The following is a 16,730-nucleotide window of genomic DNA, read 5'->3' as shown; positions in this document are numbered from 1 at the left end:
TTGCCCCTCATCCCCATGTCTGTACTTCATTGCATGGAAAGCGACATTTCCTAATGCATGCTTCCTCTCTGCTTTCTAGAATCTTCTCAGATATGACCTCAAATAGGACCAATAAAAGTGCCTACCTGGCTTCCCTCTCCTGAAAGATCCAATTAATTTATCTGAGTTACACTCAGATTTTACATAATGCTGACTGGGATATAAAAGCATACAAGTGGAAAATCTTTACAGACCTAGAGATCATTTTTAAATTAATAAAAAGTGAAATAATGGTAGGGGGAAGAAAGGCCTTGCGTTTTCATCTGGGCTCTGCCCACAACTTGTTAACTGATGTTAAGCAGCCTCTAGACTTCTCTGCTCATCACTTTCCTAATATTTTAGGGGAGGAGGTTGAGACAGACCCGTGTCTCCAAATCGAGTTCCACGGAGCCTCTTAGGCTTTTGCAAAGATACTCGGTGAAGAAAGTTATGAAACAGAATGCAGTTTTCAAGCCAGCAAACTGTGCTCCCTTAAGCCGGTATGGAATGTACAGGATTTTGTAGGGTTTCTGGGGAGGAGCCTGCTAACCATGTATACAGCGGGGTTGACCTGGGCCACCCCACACCCCAGACCAACCTTTGCGAGGCCGGAGGAGGCCGAGGTTTGGACAACTGGACAAGAACAGAATTAAAGTCAGAGACAGGACCACTGCTGAGTGAGTCTGACGTTAGGGTGGATCGGGTGTAGGGCTGGGAGCGAGGTACCAGGGATGCACGGAAGCGGGGCCTGGCCTCGGAGGCCTGAGGGTTCCGGCAGAGGCCTCCATTGAGGGCCGCCTGGATGCCCACACCCTCCCTGGACAGAGGCGCAGGGCGACTGTATGACGTGTTGCTGCTTCTTTGGTGTCTGCTCACCCTGCTGGTTTTGCATGATGCTGAACCATACACGGAGCCTAGATGCCACGCTTCGTTGTTTCTCACAGCAGGCATTTATCTGGTGGTCGGAGAAATTCAAGTTTATCTGATCAGCATAAGCAAAGATTGGGGAAAGCATACTCTTCAGTAATGATCTTACTGACGTTTCCATGTGCTGATGTTCTTTATATTCGAGCAAGATGGATCATGTCAGCTAACTTAATTGCAAAAGTAGCTTGAGTGATACTAGATACCTCTAAAGAAACTGTGGAACTGGGGCACCTGGGGGGCTCACTTGGTTAAGCATCCACTTTGGCTCAGGTCATGATCCCGGGGTCCTGGGATCCAACACCGCATCGAGCTCCCTGCTCAGCGGAGAGCCTGCTTCTCTCTCTCCCTTTGTCAGCAGCTCCCCCTGCTTGTGCTCCCTCTGTCAAATAAATAAAATCTTAAAAGAAAAGAAAAGAAAAGAAAAGAAAAGAAAAGAAAAGAAAAGAAAAAAGAAAAGAAAAGAAAAGAGAAGAAAAAGAAACAGCGGAACGGACACCAGGACTGCACGAGGGAATTCCCTGGGGTCAAGGTGCCAGGGACAGGTGACAGAGGGGTGGTCACCCCAGGGCACTACCTGTGGAGGAGGGGACCCCACCATCTCTGTCTTTGACCAGTCCATACAACAGTCACATTCCTGGGAAGGGGACAGGATCGGCTCTGCTGAGACACATGTCCATCCTTTACCAGGCTGCTGGCCCCGAGACACCGAGGCAGATGGTATAGTTGATGGACCATTGGTGATGGACCAATTTACCAAATGCAGGGGGGCAGGTACAGTGCCCAAAAATATCCTCCCCTGTGGAAGGAAGAGCTGATATGGCAGCGATGACTGTGGGCGACCATTGGCTGGGCCAGGTGAGCGCCCGAGTGACCGGACAACAGGGATATTTTGATTCCAGTGGCAAGGACGAGGTGTCTGGCAAGGACAGCCCCTGGAGGAAGACAAGCAGGAGGAGGCGGGTGCTTCCCTTGGGGCTGGGCACCACGTGTCATAGCTGTTTGCCCCGCCTCCCAGCGACTTGATGAGTGAAGTGCCTGCTTTGGGAGATGCAAAGTGGGGTCCCCCCGGGCACCCTTATACACTTGTCCCACCAACCGGGACATAGGGGTCCTGGCAAACCTTTATTTTCAGATGTGATTTGGCCAAGGAAAACATTCCCCCTCCACCCTCCCTGCCGAACACACAAACTTTAACTTTTCTGTGTTTTGACCTAGGCCCCAATATGGGTTTAAAACACTGTTCTCTCCTGTTTCTCCCCAGCTGTGGGATGAATATCTGTATTGGAAACAGCAACAGGTTGATTTTCACCATTACCTCCTCAGGATGCATCTATCTGTGCCTCTGTCTATACGGAACACGTTCAGGGAACCAGGAATGCAGAGAGCAGGTGAAGAAAGTCCGAGGTGCTAAGCGACCCAAGTCTGAAGGACAAAGTCATCAAGGACAGCCAGCTGTCATGTGAGCAGGCTGCCCGAGCTGCAGGAGCCTTTGCTAATGAAACAGTAGTGAGGGCGCACCTCGGAGAGACAGAGATCTGCTGTTGGCCATGTGGGGGCCTGGTGTGACCTTGGCACACAGCTTTTTTTTTTCTTTTAGAGAGGGAGAGGAGAGCAGAGGGAGAGGGAGAGAGAATCTCAAACAGACTCCCTGCTGAGCGCAGAGCTCGATGTGGGGTTTGATCCCACCACCCTGCTATCATAACCTGAGCCCAAATCAGGAGTTGGACACTTAACCAAGTGAGCCATCTAGGGGCCTCTGACCTTGGCACACAGCCTTAACCAGACACAGAGGAGAGACCTCCCCAGTGTTGAGGTCAGAGGTCCTCTGCCTTGGCATGCTGGTGCCTTGGAGGAGAGGGGCGGGGAGGGAACCTGGCTCCACGGCCGGCATCAGCTCCTCTGTAGCTGACATGAAGATAGACGCTGTGCCATCACCATGAGGACAAATGCATGGCATCGTCTTTTCCAGGAGCACAGCGGGGCTCAGACTTGGCCCCACACGTCCCATCACACAATAACCCCATCTCCTGCCCGGCCTGAAAAGTCTGTGTTTCTGAGACAGAGTGCCTCCCCACTGTCCTGAAACAGGAGGAGCCCAAGAACTACAGAAGATTGCAACACGCAGGACCAAAAGAAGTTACTTTTATTGAGCACCTACTATGTGCTTATGCTCCACAACACTGCCCATAGATTCTCTCACTTCCTCCTTACAACACCCATGAGCAAGACAGCAGCGGTCCCTCATGGCAGATGAACAGACAAGTTGTGCGGCTCTCCCTACAGGAGACATTGGGGTTTAAAGGAAGGGGCGGGACCAAGGCTTGGGAGGCGAGGCCAGCCAGATTTGCTTTTGTCTCTGCTATTTACCAAATGTATCACCTATTAGAGTCATTTATTTAAATACTCTGAGCCCCAAGTTTCTCATCTGCAAGATAACCTATCTGTATGATAACATAATTAAAGTATACCATTCAACTCGTTGTGAAAATGACTGTTAGTACACATCACGTGTCTGGCACATGACCATTTTAAAAAATGTCCCCTTTCCCCCCCTCCAAAGATACACACCAGTCAGCTCTGAGCTCGGGATTGGAATCGGCCCTCCAGGCTCCAGGCCCTCTAGGCTGTGCACCTCACTCCCGCAGACTGAGGTCATCAGAAAGCAAGCTCCAAGTGCATTCGGAGGAGAAGCCCTGAGTCCACGTCAGTCCCCAGCCTCACAGGGCAAGCACTGCTGAAAGTGAGGGCCGTCCTCGCTGCAGAGCTGCTGCAAGCTTGCTCCTCTGAGCTTCCATTTACACAGCTCAGTGTCATGCCCACTAGGCTAGGATGAGTAGCGCCAGACTTACTATTTCCCTAGACACGGAGTACCTACCCCAAAATCGGTATAGGAAATAGTTAATTCCTATGCCTGTGCTCATCCTCACCCAGCCTGTGGTCTGTTCTATGGACACACTTGTCTGTTAGTCTTTGCAAGATTTTTCCCCAAAATATTATGAACTAGGCACCGCTAAAAAAACCAGATATTAAAGATTCTTTTTTATAATTTTTAGCTGTGAAGCTGGCCTCAGTCTTGTTGATACTGAGGTCTCCATCCCAGCCATGGACTTCACTACGTGTAACATAAGCTCCTCTCCCACCAAGCCTGACGTCTTGTTGTAACCGATCGCTCAATAGGCTTTGCTTCTGGTTTCTGGCCCCTTCTCTCCTCTTCCACTGGGTTTGTTCTGATCTCTAGAGGTCCTATAAACTGGAAAATATCCTCCCAGAAAGCACTAGCTTTTACTCAATCTTTTGTTTATGCCTTGTTCACCCAAGGCCATGCTGATTTAAGTATCTGCCAGCCACACACACACCCATACAGGCACACACACATGCAAACACACACATGCATGCATGCACACGCATGCACACACATTCACATGTACACATGCAAACACCTGTGTGCATGCACACAGACACACACATGCACATGCACACACACACGGGCATACACGCCCCATCTCCACTCACATATACAACACTTCTGAGTGCACGGCGCTCTGAGCGCTCTGGTTCCTGTTACTGGCGTGCAGCTCAAACCTTTACATCAAGTTCAAGTACTTAATGCTCTTGAATCTCAGTCCCCTTCTCTACTAAACAAAGATGGCAATGCATGTGCCACAGGGAAGAGGACCGGTTCCCATGAGACAAGAGAGGAAAACTAATACAGCATCTCCGTTATGCCAGGCATGCAGTTAGCTTTTTTTTTTTTTTTTTGGTACTATTTACTGGTGTCAACTCTGACTAACTTACAGAGTTCAGGAAAGCATCGAACTGACTCTCAAAGTCTCCTCATTAAGCCTCACCCTCAGACATCTCTTCATATTCTCATATTCATTATGCATACACTCAGCTAGAAAACAACAACAACCAAACAAACCTGTCAATCAGAGGAAACAGAACAGGCCAGAAAGGGACATTTACTGTACAGTGTGCTACCACAAGCAAAATTTAATTCGAAAACAAAAGCAGATGGACACAGTAATTGGGATAGCTGACAGCACACCTTTTGCTAAGTTCACTTCATAGTGAGTAATTATCCAGATATATTTAGATTGAGATGAAACCCGGCATGGGGCCCAGAACTTCCTTAACAAACTACAGTGGAGCCTCCTTGGTCAATGTGTCGTTATCCCAAAATTCATGACAGAAATGTTGGTCACGCAAGTTCCATCACATAAGAATTAAGTAATATATAAATAAATGTTAACCTTGCTCTTAAAAACAGTTTCAAGAAATATACCTCTTATTGGGTAGGCTAGACTTCCAACAAGTTTCAGTGATTTGGGAATAGGCAAGAAGGATTCGCTCTTCCAAAATACTTCCCTACCTGTTTACCGATGCATTCCACGTCTTTCTCTGTTCAAATCAAGCCTGGCTTTCATTCTCAATGCTTATATGGGTGGTTCTGCTACTGAGTTTATTGGTGGTTGCTGTTGGGGCTGGGTGTTCGCGCTCCTCCTAAATTCATATGTGGAAACTCTAATCCCCTGAGTGATGATATTTGGAAATGAGGCTTTTAGGAGGTAATTGCATCTTGATGGTAAAACCTTCATGAATTGGATTAGTGCCCTTATGAGAAGAACACAAGAGAGCTTCCTCTCTCTGTGTCTCTCTGTCTCTCTGCTTCTGTCACTCTCTCTGTCTCCTTCTGTCTCTGTCTCTTCTCTCTGTCTCTCTCTCTGTTTCTTTCTGTCTCTGTGTGTCTCTCTCAGTCTCTGTCACTCTCTCTCGCTCTCACACACCCAACATATGAATACCCAGTGACAAGGAAGCTGTCTACTAGACACCAGGAAGCAGATCCTTACCAGGAACCAAATCTACCAACCCCTTGACCTTGGGCACCCCATCCTTCAGAACTGTTAGGAATAAATGTCTGTTGTTTAAGCCATCGTCTCTGTGGTGTCTGGTTCTGGCACCCAGAGCTGACCAAGACGGTGGTCCATTTGGTCATCTATGTTTTCATAGATGCATCCTCAGGGACCGGTCAGTCTCTCCAGCTCTTTCCGTTCACTGCCCAAGCCCACGAAAGCCTATCACAAGATCCCTCAGGTGGAGGTTGGCCGAAGAACCCCATGTGCTCCACAGTTGTTTCACTGCCTGGAAGCTGGGCAGGAAGATCCCGCAGAAGAGACATACGGTGGGGTGAACTTACCACACACAGCAGATTAGGAGAAGCTGTCATCAGGGGGCCCAGCCAGATGGGGGAAGGACACTTGAGGAAGAAGCTGGGTCTCCTGAGTATGAAGCACATTTGGAAGGTGGAGATACTGCCAAGAAGCCCCAGGAAACTGGAGGCCACTGAAAGCCTACCTATTTTGTCCTTCAAACTCACTACAAATATATTGAAACTGGCCATCGTGCAAAAGGATCCTAAGTGTCACCAACATGATTCCGCCTCTGAAACAAGCTCCTAGCATAAAGCCTGACGCATAGGAGGACCTGAATGTGCTGTGTGAACAAATGGATAAATCAACTTGCATTTAAAAAGTCTAACACCAAGGTGATGGGGATGAAGGAGTGCACCTGTTGTGATGAGCACTGGGAGTTGTATGAAAGTGTTGAATCATTAAATTCTACACCTGAAACTAATATGTATGTTAACTAAACTAATAATCTAAACTATATGTTAACTAACTGGAATTAAAATAAAATACTAAAATAAAAATATTTTTAAAAAGGATAAAAAGTCAAAACCATTACTTTCTTCTGTACTTAGTGAAAATGGTACAAGAAAACTGCAAATTTTAGCCAGGCTCTGGTCTGACTGGCAACTATCTCCCTTGGCCATTTCTTCTTCTTGGATATTTCTAACTGTAATATGTTATGGATTTTTCTTGTGTCAACATCTCGCTCACTGGTCTATAATCTTTCCACGGTTCTGGGTCATAAAAACCCTTGGAAAATTCCTGAGAACCTTGAGGAGGACCATGTAATTTCTTTCCTTTACCTTTGAAAGTAGATCGAATTATAAAAACTGTAACTACTCTTATTCTTTTTAAGTAAGTGGCATCAAGAGCTGTGTGGTCCTTCTTCATAAAATAAACCCATAGTAAAAGACAGGAGGAAAGAAGGAAAGGAAGGAGGGAGGGGGGAGAGAGGAAGAGAGGAAAGGAGAGAAGGAGGGAGGGAGGGAAGAAGAAAACATAACACAAGGATCTCTTATTGCAGCCTTTCTGAGGCTGTAACAGGGTGTTTACCATGTTTCTTGTAGACTAGATGAAGAAAAGAATCTTGCCACCCCAAGCCCCAAATAAGAGAGAATTTGAAGGTCACCCATACATCCATCCAATCCTTCTGAGGAGAAAGACGAATGGTCCTCCCACCCCTCAACGGTTTTCAGGTTCTGTCCACAGAGCTTAAATGTGCAGAAGGCCTAACTCCTGATGTCCAGCCCTTCAATAAATTGGACAGCATGTGGCTGTGCCAAAAAATCCTGCCCCAGGCACAAGGCTGGAAGGTATCTATGCAATACTGAAGTTGTGCTTGGCATGGTCTCAGGGAGCAGAGGGGTAGCAAGAGCCCTGTGGTTGAACTCTGTCTCTTGGTTTCCAGAAACATCTTATTTCCTTCAAAATGTATCCTCCCTAATGCAACTAGTTATCACCATCTGGATCCCCAACACCGAAACCCAAGCTTTATCTTCCCTCACCTGGACTATTAAAATGGTGCCATGAGGGTCTCCCGAGCTCATTTATCCACCCCGTAGGCAGGAATGTTATTTAAAGGTATAGTCCAGATGGTACCACTCATCTGCTTAACCCCTCCTTTGGCTTTCCATGTAACTTAGAGCAAAAGCCGTCAACATTCTACATAATCTGCCTTTTCCAAGACCCCACAGCATTTGCCTGTCTCCAGCGAGCCCCCTTGCTTCCTGTGCTCCAGGTAAGCTGGCCTTGCAGAGCCTCACACAAGCCCACACCAGCCCTGCTGGAAGGCCTGGACATTTGCTGCCCCTCCCTGGAACACTGACCACATGCTCACACAGCCTCCCCCTCACCGCTTTCTGGTCTCTGTGCAAACGTTATCAGAGAGACTTGCCCTGGCTATTCTGCCAAAGGCCACACCCTCCCCCTGTGCCTCTCTCCATTGTTACCTGACTGTTTCATTTTAGCGCTGACCAACTCCTGACATATATGCTCCCTAAAAGCAGGGCGTTTTATCATTCTTTGATCCCCAGCATGCAAGGTAGTGCTTGCAACATGGTACATGCTCAATAAAAACAAGAGAAGCGGTGTCTGGGTGGCTCAGTCAGTTGGGCGTCCAACGCCTGATTTCGGCTCAGGTCATGATCTCAGGGTCATGAGATCAAGCCCAGCGTCAGGCTCCGTGCTCAGCATGGAGTCTGCTTGAGATTCTCTCCTTCCCCCTGCTCCTCCCCACCCTCTCTAAAATAAATAAATAAAATACTTTAAAAATAATGAAATAAATGAATAAATGAATAAACACAAGAGAAAGCAGAGAAGAAGAGAGAGCGTGTTGTAGTTGAAGATAATTTGTAACTTCCTTCCCCAGGCTGACTAGGCTTTGTGCTTCGTGTGGTCAAGTTACTCAGCACTTCGCCCAGTTTGGTGAGCTACTCAGTGTTGTTCCAGTGATTTTTCTTTAAAGAAAACCAGAGTCATTTCTGTGACTTTCAACCGCAGATCTCTGATGGACACATAGCCCCTATGTGTCCTCCTCTCCAAAGTGAGCGCCCTGACACTGTTCCTCCTGGACATGCTTTCCTGACACCTTGACCTTCTTGGCCTTTTCCATGTAATGACTCAGGCCCTTCCACCATCTGACTATTTCAACTGGGATATCCCCCCTAACATTTCTGGATCTTAGCTCACTCATCAGCCCCTAAAGATTTTAATAACCCTTTTCTTCACGCCACTCTCTTGGAGTCCAGGAATGCATCTTGTGAAATAAAGTATAAGTAGAGACTTTCATAAGGACAAAGTATATAAAGTGCAAGTGTTCACTCCTTTTATTTAAGGCAGGAGAAAAAGAAGCAACAGAAGAATCACAGGGGCAGTTTGGATGGGATCCATTAGCTGAAATTTCCCACTTGCAGCTCTGTTCATGTTAGCAAGCTGAAAGGCCTTCTTTTTGTCATTTTTCTAAATGTTTACCATTTATACAAGACCTCAGGTCCCTAATGTAAAGCTTCATATAAATTTAGGAGTGCTCTGGAACTAAACAGACATCTTTTATCACATTTTCTTTCAGGCTTTACCAAACAGAGGCAATGAGGACCAGAGTATCCTCATAAAAGCGTCATGCAACTTCAACTCACTACACTTAACTTATTGAAAGAATTAACGGATTATGGTCATTTTATTTTTTATGACAATTTCTAACTGGTCATACTGTACCCACAAAGGGTAATGTCATGCACCATGAACTTTCATTTTTCATAACAATTCTGTGTTTTGGACGCATGCCTTCAGAGGTGTGCCTGTTATTGGATACTGTCTTCTGAGATAAATGTGTCTATGACCCACAGCCCCCCAGCTACAACCCACGCACTGAATACTAGAAATGCCTGACACTAGACACAGAAATGTGGGAGGGGCCCTACTTGTTGGAAGAGGTTCTAGAAGGGAAAGGGGGTTATAACACCTATTGCCCTCCCCCCCAACCAAATTAAACCTGGTCCCTAAGTTTAAAAAAAAATTACTTTGGGGCCCTGGGTGGTGAAGTTGTTAAGCGTCTGACTCTTGATTTTGGCTCAGGTCATGACCTCAACATCGTGAAACTGAGCCCCACGTAGGGCTCCCTGCTCAGCATGGAGTCTGCTTAAGGATTCTCTCCCCCCACCCAATAAAATAAATAAGTAAATCTTTTAATTTTTTAAAAAAATTACTCTGGACTTATTTATTAAAAGTGAATTTGTCTAGAGCTCCTGCAATATTGATCCTCCTGACCAAGAGTTGGCTCCTTGAACCAAGGGGCCAATATTGACCTCAAGGCATCACTTGAACGAGGGGGACACTCACCACCTGAGTGGCCTCTCAGCTGCCCAGTGCCGCACACGTCCAACCCAGAAGGCAGGTCCCTCCTCACTCTGCCTCCCAAAACTTACTCAGTAAGTGGGACGCTTTTGGGGCGGGCCTGTATCTATCCCTGGCCCTCATGCTTTATCTTGTTTAGGGTTTGCAATTTAAAAATCAAATCCTTTTCTGGTCTCATTAGGGGACTTTTACCATCGGCCTGTGTACCTAGATCCTGAGCAGAGCCCGCATTTCCATTTCTCAGAGAAAAAGAGAAGCAAGAACACCCTGTACCAAAAGCCTCCTATACACACGGTAGGCACGTTCTACCTTCCCTCGAAGCACAAAACAAGGTGATATAGAGTAACAACCCAAAGAGATTTGAGAAATTTCCTCTACATAAATCTCCAAAGCAAAGGAAACTGTCTTCCTGTCTCAGGGTATCAATTCCCAAGAAAGATCGGCTGCGTTGCTTCCCAGGAGGGAAGCAGGAGGCAACAGAGCCTCTAGTCTCAGCCCCAGAGGGCCTGATAAACTGAAGTTGAAGCAAAATGGCATTCGTTAAAGGTTGTTCAGGTAAAGAAACAATTCTCTTTTCGGAGGTTCTCGTGGCTTACCCTGGTTCCCGGGAACATGGGATGCAGTGAGCCTGTGGGATGTCGCTGTTGGCTGGAGTCATGTTTGGCAGCCAAAGCAGCTCAGTCAAATTAAACAGACTCATTTAACAATTCAACGAGCAGAATGGCACTGCAGCCAACAGGGGAATTAGTGGGACCATGGGTCGGTCTGAACAGGCACCAGCCATGCGCCTGTGGCTGGAGAAATCTGCAAAAGGTCTGGCCACAGTCCCTACCATGTCTCCGGACACCCGGAATGCCACCAACCTGCCACCAAGAGTGTCCCTCCACGCCCAACCCGGCCAGCAGACACCCCGCAGTGGGTCACAGCATGCAAGAGGCACCTGAAAATCCAAGTCCTGGTTCGGGTTTGGGATTGGCATCATGGAATATTGTTTTGACATATTTCTAGCAGGTCAGTGGCCTTCTTCCTAAGAATCAGAGCCGTTAGTCCACGAAAGCATGGATTCTGACTTTGAAAGATGTCTTGAACGACATCTAATTCTTCCCTTCAAACTGTGTCTCCAGTTCCCCACCCAGGAGCTCAGACAGCACACACCCGTGTTCTCTAGATCCGTAGCCATCTGCCGTTGCTTTCAGAAAACATGCTCGCTTATATTAAATTGAAAATGCTGTCAGAATAAATCATTCCTCTCACATCAAACTCTCTCCTTTCTTTCATCATGAATTAAAAAAACAAAAACAAAAACCTAGTTTTTAGGGGCAACTGGATGGCTCAGTCTGTTAAGCATCTGCCTTTGTCTCAGGTCATGATCCTGAGGTCCTCGGATCAAGACCTGTGTGGGGCTCCCTGCTCAGCGGGGCCCCTGCTTCTCTGCCTGCCTCTGCTGTGTCTGCCTCCCCACCCCACCACAATCTCTCTCTCTCTCTCTCTCTCTCTCAAATACATAAAATCTTAAAAAAAAAACCCCACAAATTTTAAAAAATGTTCCAAAGTGTTTAATATTTGCTAATCAAGATCGTTCAAAGATTCCTCTTTTTGACATCTTACCGTTGGGTCCCTCCCATCTCTCCTAGGATTTGTTGGTTATGTTTATTCTGAATGTTTCCTCTTAAATCCAGAGGTTAATAGTTTCTGTGCCAAGAAACACGGTGATTCAAGGAAGTTTCCTTGACAAACAGGACTAATTGCCGAAGTGTAGGTGTGGAATAGGGGAATCGGGGGCCAGGCCACTTCAGGGTGGGCAGTGCCTAGGCTGGGGAAGGATGATTGAGCGAGGAACTACCAGGGCCAGAGTGGAGCAGTGACTTCTGCAGCAGGGAGCAGGGGAGTAATTGTCCCCCTGACATACCCTCCTGCAGAGAGGGAGTGTGCAGAAGCCCCCACGACCACCAGCCTGAGGAGCGGGTCTGGGCCAGGTGCCCCGGCACCCTGCACCTGGAAGCACCAGCCCCCGTCCTTCCCATGCAGCTGTGCGGTAATAACTCCTTCTGAGCATCTTCTCATCCCTGAGCTCCTCTCCCTCCTTGTCCAGCATCACCCTGTAGAGTCTCGTCTGCCTGTTTTATGAGCTGCGGTGTCTTCCCACAGCTTCGGTGATGCAGCTGAGGGCGCCCCTCTCCTCTACTTGATGATCACATGTCATACTTTCCATTGCCTCCCTGCTTTTGGCCACTCTTATGTCACCAAACGTTGGCAGAGAAGGCGGACTGAGGGGTGGGACAATGGAGCTCCAGTGGGACGAAGAGAGCGGTGTCCACGGGGAGGGTGGAGGCAGAGGAGAACGGAGGGGCTCAGGAGAAAGACAGAGACCCCCGCAGTGAGCTGTGAGCCCACAGGCTGCCTCAGGGTGTCTGTGGCCTGCGCAGAGCTAGCCCTGTCTAGAACGCCTCACTGCCCTCAGTCACCGGATCTGTGCCATTTCATTTTCCTGGGTTTTCAGAGCTCTTTTCCTCCCTGGAAAGCCAGCCTGGGCCTTTGCAAAACCTCATCCCTTTTGTGTCACGTGCAATCCTGGGTGTTGCTCCCCAGGCCCCTGGCCCCACTGCACCCAGGCTGGGATGGCCGTCGCTGCTCAGCAGAGCCCCTCCGTTCTTTCTGGCACCTTGGAGTCCACCGGCATGAACTGCAAGTCCCTGCGTGTGCCTGACAGGGACACCCCAACAAGCTCCGCCTGACCTGCAAAGCTGCTCACTGCCAAGCTCCCTCTCTCATCCGCCGAGCCTGGGAGCGCCGCTCTGTGACCGCCAACAAATTGTATGGACACAAGCCCAGCTTACGGAGAAGACGTGCGAGCAGCTCCTGCCCACCTCCCACCTCCACACGTCTGCCACTGAGGCGATGCTGTCTCTCACTTCACCCGCCAGATTCCAGCTCCCAAATCCGCCTGCGGGGGCTGAATTAAAGTCGATGCCTCGGGGACTCCATCCCAAGAGAGAGAAGAGCTGCCCTGTGAGCCGTGCCCCCCTAAAACCTGGGGCTCCCTAAGAGGCTGCCACATACCACCTGTGTGAAGGAGGCCTGGGGACCATCCCTGGCACCCTCCCAGGGTCTCGTGGCTGCTGACGAGATAGTCCTCTTTTCCCAGAGCAGACATGCCCTGTGCGGTCACAGAATTGTTGTATGTTGGCTCGTCACAGAGCTTTGCATCGGGCCCATGAATTCAGGGTGCTTTCTCCCCAGGGGACGGCAAAGCACCCACATCATCCAGCCTACCACCAACAACCAGGAAACTTTACCAAATAAAAAACACCTCAAAATTCAAACAGAAGCAGATGCTGTTCAGTGTAATAAAAGGATAAGATCTTACGGTTTGATTCCCAGATTGTTTCCCAGAGTCCATAGTCTCTCAACAAACTGAGGCCTTCAGCGGGGAGGGGGTTGGGGGAATGGGATAGGCTGGTGATGGGTAGTAAGGAGGGCACGTATTGCATGGTGCACTGGGTGTTATACGCAACTAATGAATCATCGAACTTTACATCGGAAACCAGGGATGTACTGTATGGCGACTAACATAATATAATAAAAAAATATTATTAAAAAGAAAAGATCTTATGGTTTGAGACAACATGGATGGACCTCGAGGGCATTATGCTAAGTGAGGTAAGTCAGACAGACAACACCTTAGGATTTCACTCCTATATGGAATTTAAAAAACAAAACAAATGAATGAACAAACAAAAAGCAGAAACAGACCCATACAGACAGAGATGGAAAAGTGATGGGTGCCAGAGGTGGGGGGATTGGCAAAATGGGGGAAGGAGAGTGGAAGGTACATGCGTCCAGGTCTGGAATGAGTAAGTGACAGGGACAGAGGGCACAGCACAGGGAATATGGTTGGTGGTACCGTAACGGCTTAGTATGGGGACAGATGGGAGCTACACTTGTGAGCATAGTGTAAAGTAGAGAGACCATGAATCACTACTTTGTGTCCCTGAAACCAATGTCACTGTGTGTCAACCATATTCAAATAAAAAAAAAAAATTAAACAGTGAAGTGGAAAGATTTACCCAATTTCTTTTTTAACTGTCTTCCACTTCATTCCTCCAAGAGGAGGGCCCGAAGTCTCCAAGTTCACATTCTCCTGCCGCTGTGCCATGATGTCACCTTCTCCATCCTCTGGTCCCCTCTCTCTCCCGTGTTTCTATGAGATTACTGGGGTGGCCGCTGGACTGTGGATACACTGGAATTGTACGGGGGGAAGATAGGCCTTTCCGTGCTTGTGGACCGTCTGTGCTTTTCTGCCCATCTCCACATTTCCTGCAGCCCTTGCTTCACACTGGCAAGCATCTTAGGGCCTCAGACAATAAGCACGTCCCTGAGCATGGCCAGCCACTACAAAGGAGGCTAAATGCTCCTCTGTCTTAGCCAAGATCTCCAGTCTCTTCATCGGTTTGCCTGTTGAAGCCCATGAGCTCCAAAGAAAGCCAGGCATCTTCACATCCGTTCCAGCCACAGCCTTCCAGAGGCAGGCTCACTGCAGCACGGCCAGCCTTCGGCCTCTGCCTCCCCGTCTGCGATGTCTCCACATTTCCATTTGCCCAAAACTGTCCTGCTTCCTGTCCACTGGTATTTGCTCTTTTTAGCCAAAGAGTAGACAGAATATCATTTTCTTCTGTTGCTTTAATATCCTCCTCATCACGGAGCATATGCTTCCATCCCTCCTTTTTTTCCCCATTCTTTTTCTTTCTTTCTTTTCTTTATTACTGGCATTTAATTCAAGGCCTTTGTAAGGCCCTTTGGCATTTCCCTGCCAAGTTTGCCATGCACCTTACAAGGTGCTTTTTAAGAGCTTTGCAGAGTGCTGAGCAGGCAATGAATCATTTCTCTGCTGTTTATATGTTTGGGTACAATGAAAGCTCTTGACGAGAGGCAAGACTTTCCCAGCCTGGCATTTATGATCAATTTCTGTAGCTATTAAACAAGGTCGTAAGCTTTTTGGAAAAGTCTACCCACCTGTGACTTTTTTGTTGTTGTTTTTCTAACTGATGCAGTTCACGGTTGCTTATAATACACCAAGGATAATAGACTGGTCTCTATTTTTTATTTATAAGTCTTGGGTTTGGGACAGGAAAATGCATAGCTTAGTTTTTCCGTAGAAGGACTATCACCCACATGTGCTGGACTTACGTGTGGCTCACTAGGAAGACCAGATGCCTTCATGCCCCATCTGTGAAGGACCAAACAGCACCGCACTCTGGGAAACTCCCCGGAGATCAGTCCTCACCAGAAAGGAACTTTGTGCAGGCTTTGGAGACAATTTTATCACCTTAACCTGTTAAAGCCAACATGCTAGATTTGTGTTTGAATTCGCAAACACAGCCATTACCAATGAGGTCACATTTTAAGAATAAAAATGAATCAGAGCGTAAGCTGTAACGCTGCTCGGCACAGGGAGAGTTTTTGGAGCTGTGCCTCAGCCGTGCGTTTCTGCCGTCCAACAGTGACTCAGAAACGAATGCACAGCCCCGATGAATCAAAAACCCAGTCCACACCCACAAGCTGAGACAATCACGCCCCAGGTTCGGAAGCCAACCCAGCCAAACTGCATGGATCTTTTTGTGCCTTAATTATCAAGATAAGTGGACAATCCTTGGGTTCACTTCAACTGGTCCAAGGAAGCTGAGCCGGCAGGGTGTTTCCTGCTCTCCTGGAAGCTCATAAACACAGAAGGATCTGTCTTCCTGGGCTTCAGCTTTGCTCTGTTAGTGGTTCCTTGGGACCAGAAAGCAAGGCGCTGTGCCAGGCTCCAACAGCGACTCAGAGCCATGTGCCACTTGGCTCACCAGCACTGGCAAAATGTTTACTTAGATATTCAAGAATTCATCATGAGAGAAGCAGCCTTAGACTGCAGGAATGATGGAGTTGGCACAGACCCGCGGATCATCCTGTCCGGCCTCCCCACACACAGTCACCGGCTTAGCCAGAGGAATATAAAATGTGGGAAGAGTTCATCTCCCCTCTTCCTGGTCCTCCTCAACGGCCAACAGAATCCAGCATGCATATGGTAGACCCTTAGAGCAGACGGTTTCAGTTGTGAAATGGGCATGAAATGGGCAAAGGTATTAGTCACAGCACAAGCCACAGTGTTTCGACCACCTCCCCCTTGCCTGCCTCCGGGGGGGGGGGGGGCTCCAATGGCTGCTCGGATCTTGACTCCACTGGAGTTATAAAAGGTGACACTACACCACCGAGGTCAGCTGTCTTTCAGGAGGAAAGTCAAGAAATTCAGTAGGGTAGCTACGCCTCCCATGTTGTTGAGCCTTAGGGAGAAAGCCTCAGGATGATGGGTGAGAAAACCAAACTGGGAGAGCTGCAAGAAAGATCAATTTTTACTGACCTCTGTGTCACGTGCCCACTCCTCCCTTGCTGACAATGCCATACCTCGTGGATCCCACTCTGACCTTGACCTTGGGATTGTGTTCCATCCTGCTCCCCGGTGGTTCGTTGGCAAATTCAAAGCTGAGATGCCTTTTTAACGAGGAGATTCCCACCTAACAGTAACTCCTTAGGCTCCGGTTCCTATTTCTTACTGATTTGTCTGCTTTCTCTCACTTGGAGAAGCAATATTTAGTACCTCTAAAACCAGAAAAGGAAGGACATGCTGATAAACACACGGTTTATCTACCGCACTTAGGCAGGACAGCACCTCCCAATGCTCTGATAATATCCTCTTCTCTCTTTCCC

Source organism: Ursus maritimus, unplaced genomic scaffold (genome assembly GCF_017311325.1).
Source record: "Ursus maritimus isolate PB19 unplaced genomic scaffold, ASM1731132v1 scaffold_3, whole genome shotgun sequence".
Classification (NCBI taxonomy): Eukaryota; Metazoa; Chordata; class Mammalia; order Carnivora; family Ursidae; genus Ursus; species Ursus maritimus.
The sequence above is the reverse complement of the archived record's forward strand: the minus strand, read 5'-3'. Positions refer to the sequence as shown.